This window comes from Gymnogyps californianus, chromosome 4 (assembly GCF_018139145.2).
Source record: "Gymnogyps californianus isolate 813 chromosome 4, ASM1813914v2, whole genome shotgun sequence".
Lineage (NCBI taxonomy): Eukaryota > Metazoa > Chordata > Aves > Accipitriformes > Cathartidae > Gymnogyps > Gymnogyps californianus.
In genome coordinates, this window is record NC_059474.1 from 40,837,951 (window position 1) to 40,852,407 (window position 14,457).

At 38.1% G+C, this 14,457-nt stretch overlaps 1 long non-coding RNA gene across 1 annotated transcript; it reads right to left on the minus strand.

The window, feature by feature from the left end:
- Positions 1–271: 271 nt before the first annotated feature.
- On the minus strand, positions 272–14,237 carry LOC127016275 (uncharacterized). The gene is made up of 3 exons (XR_007766465.1): positions 14,188–14,237; positions 13,654–13,757; positions 272–454 (listed from the first exon to the last, which is right to left on the minus strand). It is a non-coding gene; the product is annotated as an uncharacterized LOC127016275 (long non-coding RNA).
- Positions 14,238–14,457: the final 220 nt, after the last annotated feature.

A 14,457-nucleotide genomic window follows, 5' to 3' on the forward strand; every position in this document is an offset into this window, starting at 1 on the left:
GATTTTACCTTATACCCCAGAGTCACACATTTTTGTAACATGCAGATATGGTCATGAACTCAAGATTTCTGCTCTAAAATTAAAGTTACTATGCTCAGATCTTCAAGGTCTGGCCAAGTATTGGAGAAACTATATTGGCATTGGATTGACACCTGGGAAAATCCTGTATTGTTCATGCTATTAAAAGAGAAGGTCACACAAGAAGATTGAGAGAATGTTGTTTGCAACTACAATAGCCATTACAGCTTACTATTATACAGAATATCTCAGTATCACAAGTTTAAAATTCATGCCACCGTATACAAGTCTGTTACTTTCCTGAATGTGCAAGAAAGATTAAAATGTGAATATAATAAAATATGAAGTACAACTTTAAAAAAAAAATCTATAAAGGAAATATTTTTATGTGCATCTTAGATACTCTATATCCAAAGTCAGTTTTCCAGTGGGATTCCTTAAAAGAAAAAAGAAAGAAAAAATAAAAAGTTAGACAGCATGGAATCAAGTTTAAAGGTTATCAAGTAACTTTTTGCTAAAGAAGTTTGTTTAAAAAGCTGCTCATTACAACAGAAAACTTAATGAATTCGAAGAATGTATTCACTTGTTAACTTCAAATATATATATATATTTGAATTATCTCTTGGAGGCAGTTCTTTTCTTTGGACAGGCTTCTAAGCAAATATTTCAGTCCTTAGTACCGTTTGATGTTCAATATTTTTTTGTTTCTTAGATGTATCTGTTTTCACCATGTATTTTTCAGTATCTGCTGGAGGAGGAGGGGAAGAAGTAGGGCTTAAGAAGAACTTGAAATTTTCAGCAGTTATTTGATCATGTACAAGTGGATTACATTAAGATTTAGTACATGAAGACATCAAATAGTGATTTAAAAAAATGTTTAGTGAATATCTTACAAGTTGAACTCAGTCTTTTGTGTATTAAAAGGTAAATTGAGGCAGTTTAAATCCTGAGAGACATAGTTTCCCCTCTTTTGTTTCATTGTTCAGATATCCTATAAAGGGGGTGCTATCCCAAGCAATTCTTCTACAATATACTGTAAAGCAGAGCCAGGTTAAGCAAACAGCATAGGAATAAACAAAAAATCCTCTTTGAATTGATACAAGTCAGAAGTTGTTACTGGGCAGCTAGAACCTTTAATACAATGCTTTCCTATGCAACTCACAGAAGTCATCTCCACAACTGTGTGCCTTCCACCACCTATTCTGTCAAGGAATACCTAACAGGCATTTGTGTGCTACATTGTTTGCCCAGAGAAGTGGTGGAGTCTCCATCCTTGGAGATATTCAAAAGCCATCTGGATATGGTCCTAGGCAACCTACTCTACATGACCCTGCTTGAGCAGGGGGGTGGACCTGACAACTTCCAGAGGTCCTTTCTGGGATTCTAAGATTCAACGATAAGTTTTAAATATGATCAAATAACACTCCAGTATCTGGATTTTGGATTATTTTCCCTATTGAAACAAACCGCTGGAAATCAACTTATTAGTATTTCTAGCCTGATGTGTACTGTTTTCCCATAATTTGTTTTAAATACATATTTATCTCTACACAATGACCCCTGATCCGAAGTCTTTAAAGCACATACATCAAAATGTGAGCAAAGAAATCTTAATCATGTGAAATCAATGAAATCAATTCAATCAATTTTAGAAAAAAAGATCTTCTTGAAAGGATTTTGATTTGTTTTCCTGTAAAAAAAAACCCAACACACTACCAAGAAATCCCTAAAAAATCCTTCCACTGCCCAAAAAAATACCAACCCCCAAACCCACACCTCAGTTATATCTACCTTTGATATAATAGTTGCTCCTTAAAGCAATCACTGTATGTATATGCAGTTATATTTCAATTCTTTTTCTGCATTGCTTTTTCACACTAACCAGATGAACTTGTTTGGGGTTTGGTCCCTGCCCCCCCCCCCAAGGTACACTTATTCAGGTTTTGTCTGGTAGAGGATCCATTCAATCCACCCTAAGCTGTAATGCAACTGTTATCTGTGTGACCAACATGTTAGTATTAATTCTTGAAGTAGTGGCCAGCCAGTTTCTATTTTTCCTGTTTAGCCGAATAAAAGCCTGCCTTTGTGTATTATGTTAAAAGTATGAAGAGATTTCTTCTTATGGGAAGCATAAACACAGGAAATCAAAGGGCATGGTAAACAAACCAGCCCAGTACTTCACCACAGTGATTAAGCTGTTACAAGTAGATCCACTTCCAATAACACTGAATCCAACTGAATTATTTTCTTTATACCTCAGAGCCCTGGGAATTAGTTGTGTTTTGCCTGCATAAGACTGCAGTCCAGCTTTCCTATTCTGGAGGCAGAAAAGCAGAGATTTCAGGTACCCAGCTGAGAATTTGCTTAGTTTCAGTTACAGTCTTAGAACTGGGAACTGCAGTAACATCTGCAGCAGGGGAAGATCTGCCAGTCTTGGTCATTTTGCGAGTCTGAAACCATTTGCCCGTTGGTGGTAAGCTGTGACTTCATCCACATGTACTGGTACAGAGCTTTTGTTTCTACTCAGGCAGCATAGATGCTGTTTAGCCAACACCCTTGACCAGGCATCCCGCTGAACACACTGGAGAAATCACTTCAGATAACACCCTATCCTTTTAAAGGGATTTTACAAATTCATAGCACATTAACAGCTTTCCCTGTTACATACTACTTCGAAATTGGCAGTTAGGCAACACAATGTCAGTAATCTCAAGTGCAACACCATATGTCAGAACTCTGTTAGAATTAGCAATAACAACAGATAAACGCTTACAATCACCAACATGCACAAGCTCCTGAGCGCACAGGGAGTCAGTATACATGAATTTTTACAGGCTTTGAAGAAGCATCTCCAAGGCCTTGGTGAAATATTGCGTTAAAACTCATTTACGCTATCCAGGAAAAAAAAAAATACAGTGAAGGCATTGAGGGTTTTGCTTGCATTTTCCTCCCTCTACCCCTCAGCTGAAAACCCAATGTAATTGTACTAGGAATTCTCTTCACAGATCTCATAAGCCATTAAAAATTGCAGCATTGTTTCCTCTCTGGGCAAGGAAGTTTTGTGAATCTGGTAGATTTTTAGATACAGTGACAAATCTCATTTGTGAGAGGGTAACATCAAAGAACTCAGTCCATCAAAGAGCAGTTTTCCTAGATTAAATAAAGCACATTCAGCAGCTTTCAGTTGCTGTTTAACTTTTCCATTAGACTGTTTGCTATCATCTACTGGATGCTAGGTAGAGCTAAGTAGGGGACTAGTCTACATTTATGCAAAGCTGATTCATGTCTCCTCCTTCTGAACATTTAATTAGAAACATGTACAAATACTTCTAAGTTTCCTCAACAGACTATCTTCATGTTTAACAGAAATATATATATATATATTCACCTATATATATACAGCAAAACAGAAAGCTGAAAGAATAGTCATTACTTCTTCAGCTTCTGTTTTCCACTGGAGAAAAAGTAACATCTTTGGTGAGAAAAACTACAGAAAAAGCAAGTTATTTTCCTGGTCAGTTCACTTTGGCAAATGCAGGGATGCTTGCTTCATGCCTACTTAGTGTCCTTGGTAGTTTGGTGCAAGAACAACACAGCATAAATTAATTTTCATAAAGTAAGAGATGCAAAAATACCTGGAAAAAAATCTGGCACTGAAGGCTAAACTATGAGTCCCATAGAGTCCCTTATTGTTAAGTATTGTTTCATTTCACAGGCTGCTTTGGAAGGCTACTCTCAGGCTTTATCTGGATTCCCTTCATCTCAAGTAAAGTTTTTTGGATCTCAGTTAGTTTTATGAACTGGCAAGGAGGTCTAGTCAACATTGCCCTGGCAGAATGGCCCTGTCTTAGAGCTAGTCAGCTAAGGGAAATAGTACAAGCTTTTCCATAAGCAAATAGAGCCAACACACAATGGGCAGTTTGTAGTTTATTTCACTGTCTGGAAAGCAACGGATCTTAGATAACATATTTCAGTCACTACTGGTCATAAAATAAGGTTGACTTTGACAAGTTGCCAGTAAAAAAAAAAAAGTTTCAGAACTATTCCCTTAAGACAAGGAAAAACTTCTCTGGCCTCAGCTGCACAGCAGTAAACACAAACCCTTCAGAAGTCACTGACAAGAAGCCTCAACATCTGAAAATCGTCAGCATGAGCCCCAGTACAACACAAATCTTGTAAAGGCTACTTATTTCATAGGGATCATAGAACAGCCCAGGTTGGAAGGGACCTTGATAGATCGTCTGGTCCAACCTTTCATGGGAAAGGGAACCTAGATGAGATTATCTAGCACCTGCCCAATTACATCTTGAAAACCTTTAGTGATGAAGACTCTATCACATCCCTGGAGAGGTTGCTCCCAATATCCTAGTATTTTATACCAGGATATTCACAGCATTCTGAAATTCCTCCCATTTGCCTTCTTTCAATAAATAATAGGTTTAAAAAAAAAAAAAAGACATTCACACAGTTTGACACATTTACATGCAATAGCTGAATCTTAAAAACATTTTTGAATGCTATGCTGAAAAAAGAAAACTGAGGGACACTGAGCCATCTTCCTTACTGCACTCTCACTTCTGCTGAGATAAGCTCCTTATGAATAACTTATTTTCAGAGAAAATATTTCAAAGAACTGATTTTTGCCTTTCTTGTGGCTGGAAAAATCTGGTTCACTGTAATGCCAGGCTCTAAATGTCTCATGATTTCCAAGGGAAGTGTATTTCCCACCCACCAACTTTGCAAGATGTCTGCACTGTATTTAACTTCAGGATGTCATTTACATGTGCATCCTTCCCATGAAGGATATTATGGCTAACTATTGCCAATAGCCACCAAGTAGCTTTGTTATTAATTCTAGTAACCCAACACTTTTTCCATTTTACATTTGTTTCGCCTAACGGCCTTCACTTATTCAAAGCAGGCTCCCACAGGTATCTAGGCATGCGTGATAATTAGAAAACATTTTTCTGAAGTAATAATCCAAAATGTACTACCTTTAAGAAAAAACACTGTGAAACAAGGGTCATGCTGGTTATATTGAATTGAAGGTTTTTTTCAAAGCACACTGCTTGATCTCACCTTTCAACAATTTTAAATACAATCATTTAAATAAAACATAACAGTAAAAGCATAACTGCCAGGGTAAGTCTAAATACATTTCTAAAGCCTTCCTCCTCTCTCTGCATCCACTACAGCATTATAACAAAAATACTTTGCCTCATGTTTTAATATTGAAAGAAAAATAATCATCATAGTTGAAGCCTGGATTCTTGATGGACATTGCTCAGATATTCGGAACACAGAAAATGTTTGCATCTTATTTTTAAGCGTTTTTTTGTGATTTTCACACACTTTTACATCAGAGTTTACTCTAGTCACTGCTAATCTTTATGAGATACTGAAATAGATTGTAAAACAAGTAAACAATTCCCTAATGCCTGAGGAAGTAAAGAATTGAGATGCTTTCAAGAATCCAGTATGAATTAGTTTGGATTTGTTTTATACATAATTTGTATTACTACTTTGTTATGAATGTAGCGCATAGCTTTTTTTTTTTTTTTTTTTTGTGCAAACAGAGCTCCTGAACTATGTCAAAATTTGTCTGTTACTATTGCTGCTGAATGCTGTTCAAATTGAGTGGAGGTAGCAGTCATCTTTTTCCTAAATGTGTGTTGTGGTTTAACCCCAACCAGCAACTAAGCTCCACACAGCCTCTCACTCACTCCCTCCAGTTGGGGTGGGGGAAGAGAATCAGAAGAGTAAAAGTGAGAAAACTCCTGGGTTGAGATAAAGACAGTTTAATAGGGAAAGCAAAAACCGTGCACACAAGCAAAGCAAAACAAGGAATTCATTCACCACTTCCCATCAGCAGGCAGGTGTTCAGCCATCTCCAGGAAAGCAGGGCTCCATCACGCGTAACCGTTACTTGGGAAGACAAACGCCATCACTCTGAACGTCCCCTCTTCCTTCTTCTTCCCCCAGCTTTATACGTTGAGCATGACATCATATGGTATGGAATATCCCTTTGGTCAGTTGGGGTCAGCTGTCCCAGCTGGGTCCCCTCCCAACTTCTTGTGCACCCCCAGCCTACTCGCTGGTGGGGTGGGGTGAGAGGCAGAACTCTGTGTAAGCACTGCTCAGCAATAACTAAAACATCCCTGTGTTATCAACACTGTTTTCAGCACAAATCCAAAATGCAGCCCCATACTAGCTACTATGAAGAAAATTAACTCTATCCCAGCCAAAACCTGGACAATGTGTTTTGTTGCCTTATCTGCTGACAAGGATGTCTTTAAAGCTTCAGCAGTTCAGCCATTCTTAAAAGCTTTTGATGAATGAGATATTTTTGCCAAGAGGTTTCTATACAGCAAAAATATTTTGGATCTTCCTCTAGCAGAAGTATCTTGACAGTCACGAAAAATGAGTAATGTTTCCAGCAGGTCAGGTCTACTTAAAAGTCCTATATATTAGTAATGTCTCACAAGTGGCATTTCTTTACATCCATCATTGGAGTTGTATTCAACAACCTGGATGGATCTCACATCTATATTCAGTCATTCAGCTGTGCTAAGAAGCAGATAAGAAAGAAAAGAATTTTTACTCCCATTTTAGGCTTTGGAAAGAAAAAATGAAGTAGCAATACCGTATAACAGATTTTGACAATAGCTATACACGTTCTCCAGATTAGAGAGCATTACTATCTCCAAAGGATTTAGAGACACTTAGGTTCTTCCAAGAAATAAAAAACAACTCCTTTGCTGACTTTTGTATTTCATTCTATTTCCCTAAAAGTGGTATGAAGCAGTGCCACAGAGACAAGAACAGAACTGTTGACAGCATCAGTTTCAATCTGTACTCCTGAAGACTACATTCTAACCCTACTGAGGCCCAGGGAATGCACAGCAGCTTAATTTACTTTTTGCTATTACTGCATTCCTGTTCCCTTGATAATAGGCCTCATATTGCTAGACATCCTAATTGGTGAACTGACACGCTACAGTTGTAATGCAAGGCTATTTACATTTGTATTGCAGTTTTTCATCCAACTTCTTTTATTCCAAGGAATAGGTCGCAAAAATCCACTATAAGATTACTCACCAGCCAGAGACTATTTGAGCTCTGCACATTTACATCTCCAGATTGAAAGCATGAATCACTCTTCAACATCATTTCTGCATATAGACCACAGCTCTCTATCACCAATTATGAATGGATTTGAACTTGATCCATCAGGGTCTCATCTGTTCCAAGATCTTACACCCAGTAGACCTACAGGCACATTTCTCATTTGTCTCTCTCATCTCCTGGGCTGACATACAGGACCATTTCTTAAAAAAAATGTATTTTGATGGCATTTTCAGCAAGAAGCATCCTTACTGAGAATGAAGAATGGAAATACCACTTATATATAATTGAAGCAGTGATGATAAATTGATCTCATTAATTCTTCCAGTATCTCTAGAATTGTGCAGGGTTCAAACTGAAACTGCAGTATTAAGAGACATACTAACAATACACCCGGATTCCCCCATGCTTTTCATGGTTTCAGTTAAATCTGAACCTTTATGTCTGTATCTGTGAATGAGTAGACTTGCTTCATGTTCTGCCTCTCCTCAGAAAAAACCTAAGGTGCAAAAACATACCAGGAACATCATTCAGAATGAAGAAACTTGATACTCCAGATGAGATGATTGCAGTTAGTATATAAACAGAACCAAGACATTGTCCAATGAAATAAGCTGCTTAAGTCAGCAAAACTATGTCATACCCCTCTGCCCCTGACAGAAACACGTATAGTAGCTGTTCTACCACTATTTTGTTGGCAGTCTCCTATATTTGCTGCAGTTTATATAAACTATAGGTTCCTTTTATTTCCTGCCTCCCAGCCAATACAGTCAGGATGAGAGAGAAGTCTTCCATCCCTCGTCTCTTCTGAAAAGGTGAGACACAATTTGGTCAACATATGGAGTGATAAACTGTAGAAGAGTTGCAGAATCTCATCTCTGTTTTCCTCTTCCCATTTCCTACTCCTATTGGTTATCACTCCCAGCAATGCATCCCAGTTGCCTGAAGCTATGAGTTATTCCAGACTCCCATCGCACAGGTGAACCATAAACCAACCAACACAGACTGTTGAACGGTGCTGCAGACCACACCAGTGAGCAGTGCATGGACTCAACTCTCCTAGATAAATGCCATCACCAATGAGGTGTTTAAATACACACACTTTAAATTTTTGTCTGAGATCAACCTGGACTCATAAGAAGATGCACGTTAAATCTTCTCTAGTCTGTAAAAGGAAGAAATTACTCTAGCTTGACAAGCAAATAGCACATAAAGATTACTTAAAAAAAAAAGAAAAAAAAGAAAGAAATCTGATTAAGATAAGTGGTCAAGTGTTTAAAAAGTCCTCCCTGAGAATTACCCCAGGGACATACAGATAGTCTTCTCATGGACAGAGAGGAAGAAGTGGCTGAAGCAATCCTGACTACATAAAAGGCAAGTCAAATGATAAAATGCCCTTTTTCTTTTTCCTTCAGAAGATTTGAACATCCCAGATGGGGAACAACTAAACACAGCTTCATCAGAGTCAGCAGTTGTGACTTCTTAAGTATCACCTCCCTCTGTTCCAAGTGAAATTCTTTGAGGTGTGTGGGCATGAAAAATATATCTTGGGGGGGGGGGGGGGGATAGGTGGGTGAGGGTGTGTATACATAGAATGTACAGCCTTCTTTTCTTCTATAAGTCAACCAAATAATGTTTTACCAAAAAAACTTAGAAGAGGTTGCCAGCTAGACATGGCACGTAAAAGTTAGTTTTCATTGGTAATGTAAAAACTCTATTCTACAACACCTATAGTAGCAAAAGATGCCAAATTGATTTGTCTGGGGTTTATGGTTTGGGGGGGTTTTTTGGTTGGTTGGTTGGTTTTGGTTGTTGATGTGTTTTGTTTTGGTTGTGGTTTTTCGGGGTTTTTTCTTTTTTTTTTTTTTTTAAAAAAAACCTCACAGTAAACTCCATTTGCAGTAAAATGCATTCCCTTCCCCAACATACTTCCTAAATGGAAACAATAACTATTTCTCCCCCTTGTCTGCACAAAGGGGGCTGATAATCACAAAAGAGATTTCCATGCTTTCAGAATACAACTGTGAAGGCCACTAAAAAGTATACATAAGGTATACAAATAGATCATGATTTCCCATTCCTCAGGCGTCTCAGTCAAAGCTTGCTTTTGTCATTTGCAAACTCCAATAAGGCCACAACTATGAGATTTATGGGAACTTGCCAACATGCATGGAGCTCCCCTTCACACGTTCTGTTTTGTAGATGTAGAAAGATTTTCCACGCTGAAGTACCAAGGCATTTTGATGCTGCAAGAGCTCCAACATGAGCATGTAAAGCTACAGATTTGCACAGACCCCCTTATCTTCATGTCCCAGAGCATCCTCAAGGATATTGTAGTCCACAAACTTACAGAAATTAGACACTTTAAGAAATTGTTAGCTTCCTATTCATTAGCTGAAGTATTAAAGTTACAGTAAAATGCAGCCTATGGAGTCTCACTGTTGTAGCCATGCCATTCAAAAACATCCTCTGAAGTAGCACTCTGAATGACGATACACCAGTTTGCTAATAGAGCAGGGCCTACTTCCTCCTCCATGGGGCAGTACCACGGGGTCTTTCATGTGCTTGTGCTTTGCAAGCATCTACTCAATGGCAAAGCAGATATTTTCTGAGTACAGAAACACATGCATGACCTAAGTGAGTGGGAGTCTGGGAGTAAGGGTCCCCCTCCATTTCCCAGCAGCTGTCCTCTTGAAGTGATTAATAAGTCCCCAACTTAGTTTTATCTATTAATGTAAAACCTTCATGAAAGCACTGCCATTCTTCACCTCAGGAAAACAGTTAAATAAAACCTTGAAACAAAAATCTCAATTCCGCTGTGATTTTATAATATTTAACGAGTTTACTACAAGTGAAGGAATGCATTTCTGTAAGTTTTCCATGCAGTGCCAGCTGTTTTCTGAAATTCTTTATCTAACTTAGTTCATATGATTACTTTATTAATAAATGAAACAAGTCTTAAGTTCCACATCAGCTTTATATCTGTAGCTGAAGTAAAATTCATGTTACGTTGAACTAAAGATGCAGCCAAGAATGTTAACTTTAATATGTGAAATATATACTTTACTAAAAGAGAATATGTCTTTAAGGTTCACTATCATTTTCTACTTCTGAAAAGTCTTTGAATTAATGTTGCGATTATGTCAAAAAAGGGACTTGCAAATTCTAAAATTGTCTCCACTCAACGATATCACATAACAGAGACAACACAAAATAAATACTTGAAACCAAGTTATAAATATGATCAATCATTAATTCAAGATGAGGTTTTCATTTTTTTAAAACCATATTTCAGACAGAACTTTATGCTATGTTGTGTTTAAGCATATGCTATATGTGTATTTATACGTGTGCATTCAAATCACAAATACACATATCTGATTCAGGCCATGTAACTGTTAATAAAACAGAAGAGAAACAGAATATCTACAGCTAGGTAGTACAAGCTGTCTGTCACATCTCTCCTCCGTCTACACTTTGACTACAATCCAGAGCAGGGTAGTCACTCCAGCCTCCTACTGTTAAGTGTCTGGGGGTCACTCTAACTTCCTGCTGTTGAAGCGTCTTAGGAGCATGGAGTTCAGATTTTCTGGACCATCCAGGTCCAGATCATTCAGGAATAAAATAATTGCTATACTGGATCAGAAAAGAGGTAGCAAAGACAAGCCAAAATGAAAGCAAGTTTTTTATTCACTTAAATAATCCTAAGAGTCAATTCAATGAGATTCAGTTGTTTCTAGATGCTTTAAAGGTGAGATGCATCACATGCATGATCAGCACATACATGTAGGAAATACTGACTGCTGAACAGGGACTTTTAAAAAAAAAAGTTACTATATATAGTTAAACACTGAAATTATCTATTTCATATAACAATGAATAATAGTCTGGAAATGAGATGAGTACCTTTGAGGCAAAAGCCTTTGGTTACAGTGCATTTGGAGGGGAAAAACAGTTTCTCTAACACTTTATATTCAAGCATGTACACATTATAGAAGGAGCAGTTAACCTTTAAATCTGTGCTTTTTAAGACAAACAAAAAAAGAAAAAATGGTGTTTAGTTATCTTGTTTGTTAACAACCTAATCTAACCCATAAAACTCCTACCAGAAAGAATACTTATGAAGTCACATCTTAAAGAATGAAACAAGATACATTTAGTAAGAGCTACTTTGTAGTAAATATCTGATAGAGCCATTACTAAAAAACCTTCTTCACTGTGACACTAATATATTCTGTCAAAAAAAAAATCCAGCTTCAGAAACATGCAGCTGTTCACTGCGAGACACAACAATAATGCACTAAATGTGCATGTACAATAGTTTTCCTCTGCCCTTCCTCTTAAAGGATTACAAAGAAGTGTATATCTGACTGAGCCAAAGGTTATTTATTGGATATGGATACTTGGAGACAGCATTGCACGGATATCAGAATCACAGATCAGGTCAGGACGATAATCTTCACAGCTCTATGAAGACAGCTATTGACTTTGAATTATATCCAGCTATACAGTTTCTTATCAGTAGATACGAGGACTTTGAATTCAATAAGTGTGTGTAAACGATCACTTGGGCACCGAATTGAACTTCAAAACCACATTTTGTATAAACCGTTTTAAAATACATGCTCAACCAATTTAAAGCATTAACTATTTCATAGTCTCATGGAATCATTTAGGTTGGAAAAGACCCTTAAGATCATTGAGTCCAACCGTAAACCTAAGAGTGCCTAGTCCACCACTAAACCATGCCCCTAAGCATCACATCTACACGTCTTTTAAATACCTCCAGGGATGGTGACTCAACCACTTCCCTGGGCAGCCTGCTCCAAAGCTTGATAACCCTTTTGGTGAAGAAATTTTTCCTAATATCCAATCTAAACCTCCCCTGGCACAACTTGAGGCTGTTTCCACTCGTCCTATCACTTGTTACCTGGGAAGAGACTGACACCCACCTCGCTACAACCTCCTTTCAGGGAGTTGTAGAGAGCAATAAGGTCTCCCCTGAGAGATCCCCCTCCTCCTTTTCTCCAGACTAAACAACCCCAGTTCCCTCAGCCGCTCCTCATAAGACTTGTTCTCTAGACCCTTCACGAGCTTCGTTGCCCTTCCCTGGACACGTTCCAGCACCTCAATGTCTTTCTTGTAGTGAGGGGCCCAAAACTGAACACAGCATTTGAGGTGTGGCCTCACCAGTGCCGAGTACAGGGGGATGATTACTTCCCTACTCCTGCTGGCCACACTGTCTAGTGTAATCTAGTGTTTAATGTTCTCAAAACTCTGCCCTATATGCATTTCTATTCAAAGCACACATGCTGAAGAACTGCCCCACAGGCTGCATGTGTCAGTCCTAGAGGACTGAGCCTCAGAAAGTGGACAGACTTGTTCTGTAATACAAGTGAAACAAGTCACCTACAGAAGCAGGTGAATCTCATTTGTTCCCATTTTCTAATATTAAAGAACTCTTTGTGCAAAAAGTCCCTTACACAACTTTAACATTACTGAAAGTTTAAGCTCTCAAGACTTGCATGATGTTTTCAAATTATATCCCTTTAAAATATAACTGCATGATGCACTTACCCCTTCCTCCTTCCCAGAAGGGTAAGGCTAGAAAAAAACTCATTAAAAGGACTGCCAAATAGTTGCATTAAGTGAATCAACAAAGCAGGAGAAACTGTATAGAACTACATTTCTCAAAGCTTTCCTAGACCCCTCCCCATATAAAGCAATTTGCCACACACAAATAGAAGTTGGACAGTGAGTAGAAAGAGAGTAGCACAGCTTCTAAAAACACCCAGTGGTCAATTATTGAAACAATTTTCTCCCACTATCAAGCTATGGTTAGGCAGCAATATATATGTACATATGCATACACAGCCCACTGCTTTAGTTGCCCAGCTGAATTTCAGACCACGTTATGCCTGGTCATAGTAAAGTTCTTGGACTCTGGTACCACTTTCCTGTTTGTTCACATCAGTTCAGTGAGCAGTACTCCTTGAACCTATACTTACTTCCACTTCCTTATTATTTGCACTCAGGTTGGAAGTGGAGTCATCTAAAGAGTCTTCATTTAAAAAGACAACAGTCTTCTTCAGAAAGAAAGGCAATGCCAAACAACTAGAAATAATTTCAAAATATAGGTGCAAACCCAATAATGACTTAGGAAATGCTGTACTAACACCAACTAACAGTCACGTTACAAGCCCTTTTCAATATGTACTTCCTCTCACCACATCTGTATTTCAGTGACGAACAGCACTAGCTGGAAATGCTTAAGTAGAGAGCATTAGATAAGAGAAAAAACAAAGACTATGAGTTTGTTTCAGTGAAAAAAAAAAAACAAACAGAGAATTAAACACAATCCTTTTCACAGATGTGAATTATGGATACTGCAAACATGAAATAAGGAATAAGACAGTAAAAGCTTAAGTTAGAAGGTAGATTGATTTGAAAATTAATGCAATGAAAAAGCAAGCAGGGAAATAATAGCAGTGTAGCAAGTCCAATAATCACCTGTGCCTTTTTCATACTAGTAGTCAGCCAAATCTTGTCAGCACAGCCTCCTTTCCCCTTAGTACTGCCTCTTTGCCTCTGCACAATAAGCTCCACACTGAAAACTGGAATAGAAAGAAAAGATGGCAGGAGAGCACAGACTTTCTCCAAACTCCTTATACTCAAGAAATACACAGCTGCAGCTATAAAACAGCTGAACCAGTCCCCCAGCATCCAAAACCAGAACGGGATTTTTCAAGATTTCAAGGCATCCCTAGAATTTGTCAGAGAAGCACATTACAAAGAAACAGCAAGCCATAAACCATATTAAGCTTCCCTACCTTAAAAATGATTACTACATGTAGTGGGTCCCTGTACTCAAAAAATGTTCATAGGACAGAACCAAAACATACAGAGAAAGATACCTCATCCTAAGACAACTGCAAAGAACCATATTCCCAAGGAAAAAATAACAGCCCAGCAACAGGAAACATTTAATAAAAAAAACATGAAAAAAAAATCTTAAAAAAAACCATAAAACCACCTGTTAATTACCTTTCTAGGTAGCTGTACCGCTTCAGCAGGTTAGGGTATCAGAAGAGCGTATTTGATCTGTTCTTCCTAATGTAAAGAAAGAAGCAGTAGCTGGGTCCAGGTTTTTTAGTTACCTTGTTAAAAGCTTAATTTAATTTACCTGCTGAATGTCTGATTCTGCCTGTAGTTGCACTAGCCTCCGTCTGGAGTGTGAATTAGAGTAGAGTCATGGGGGCTGTGGTTGGGAAGAAATAATCTGGAGACACTTTCCCCCCCACTAGAAGTGGGGGT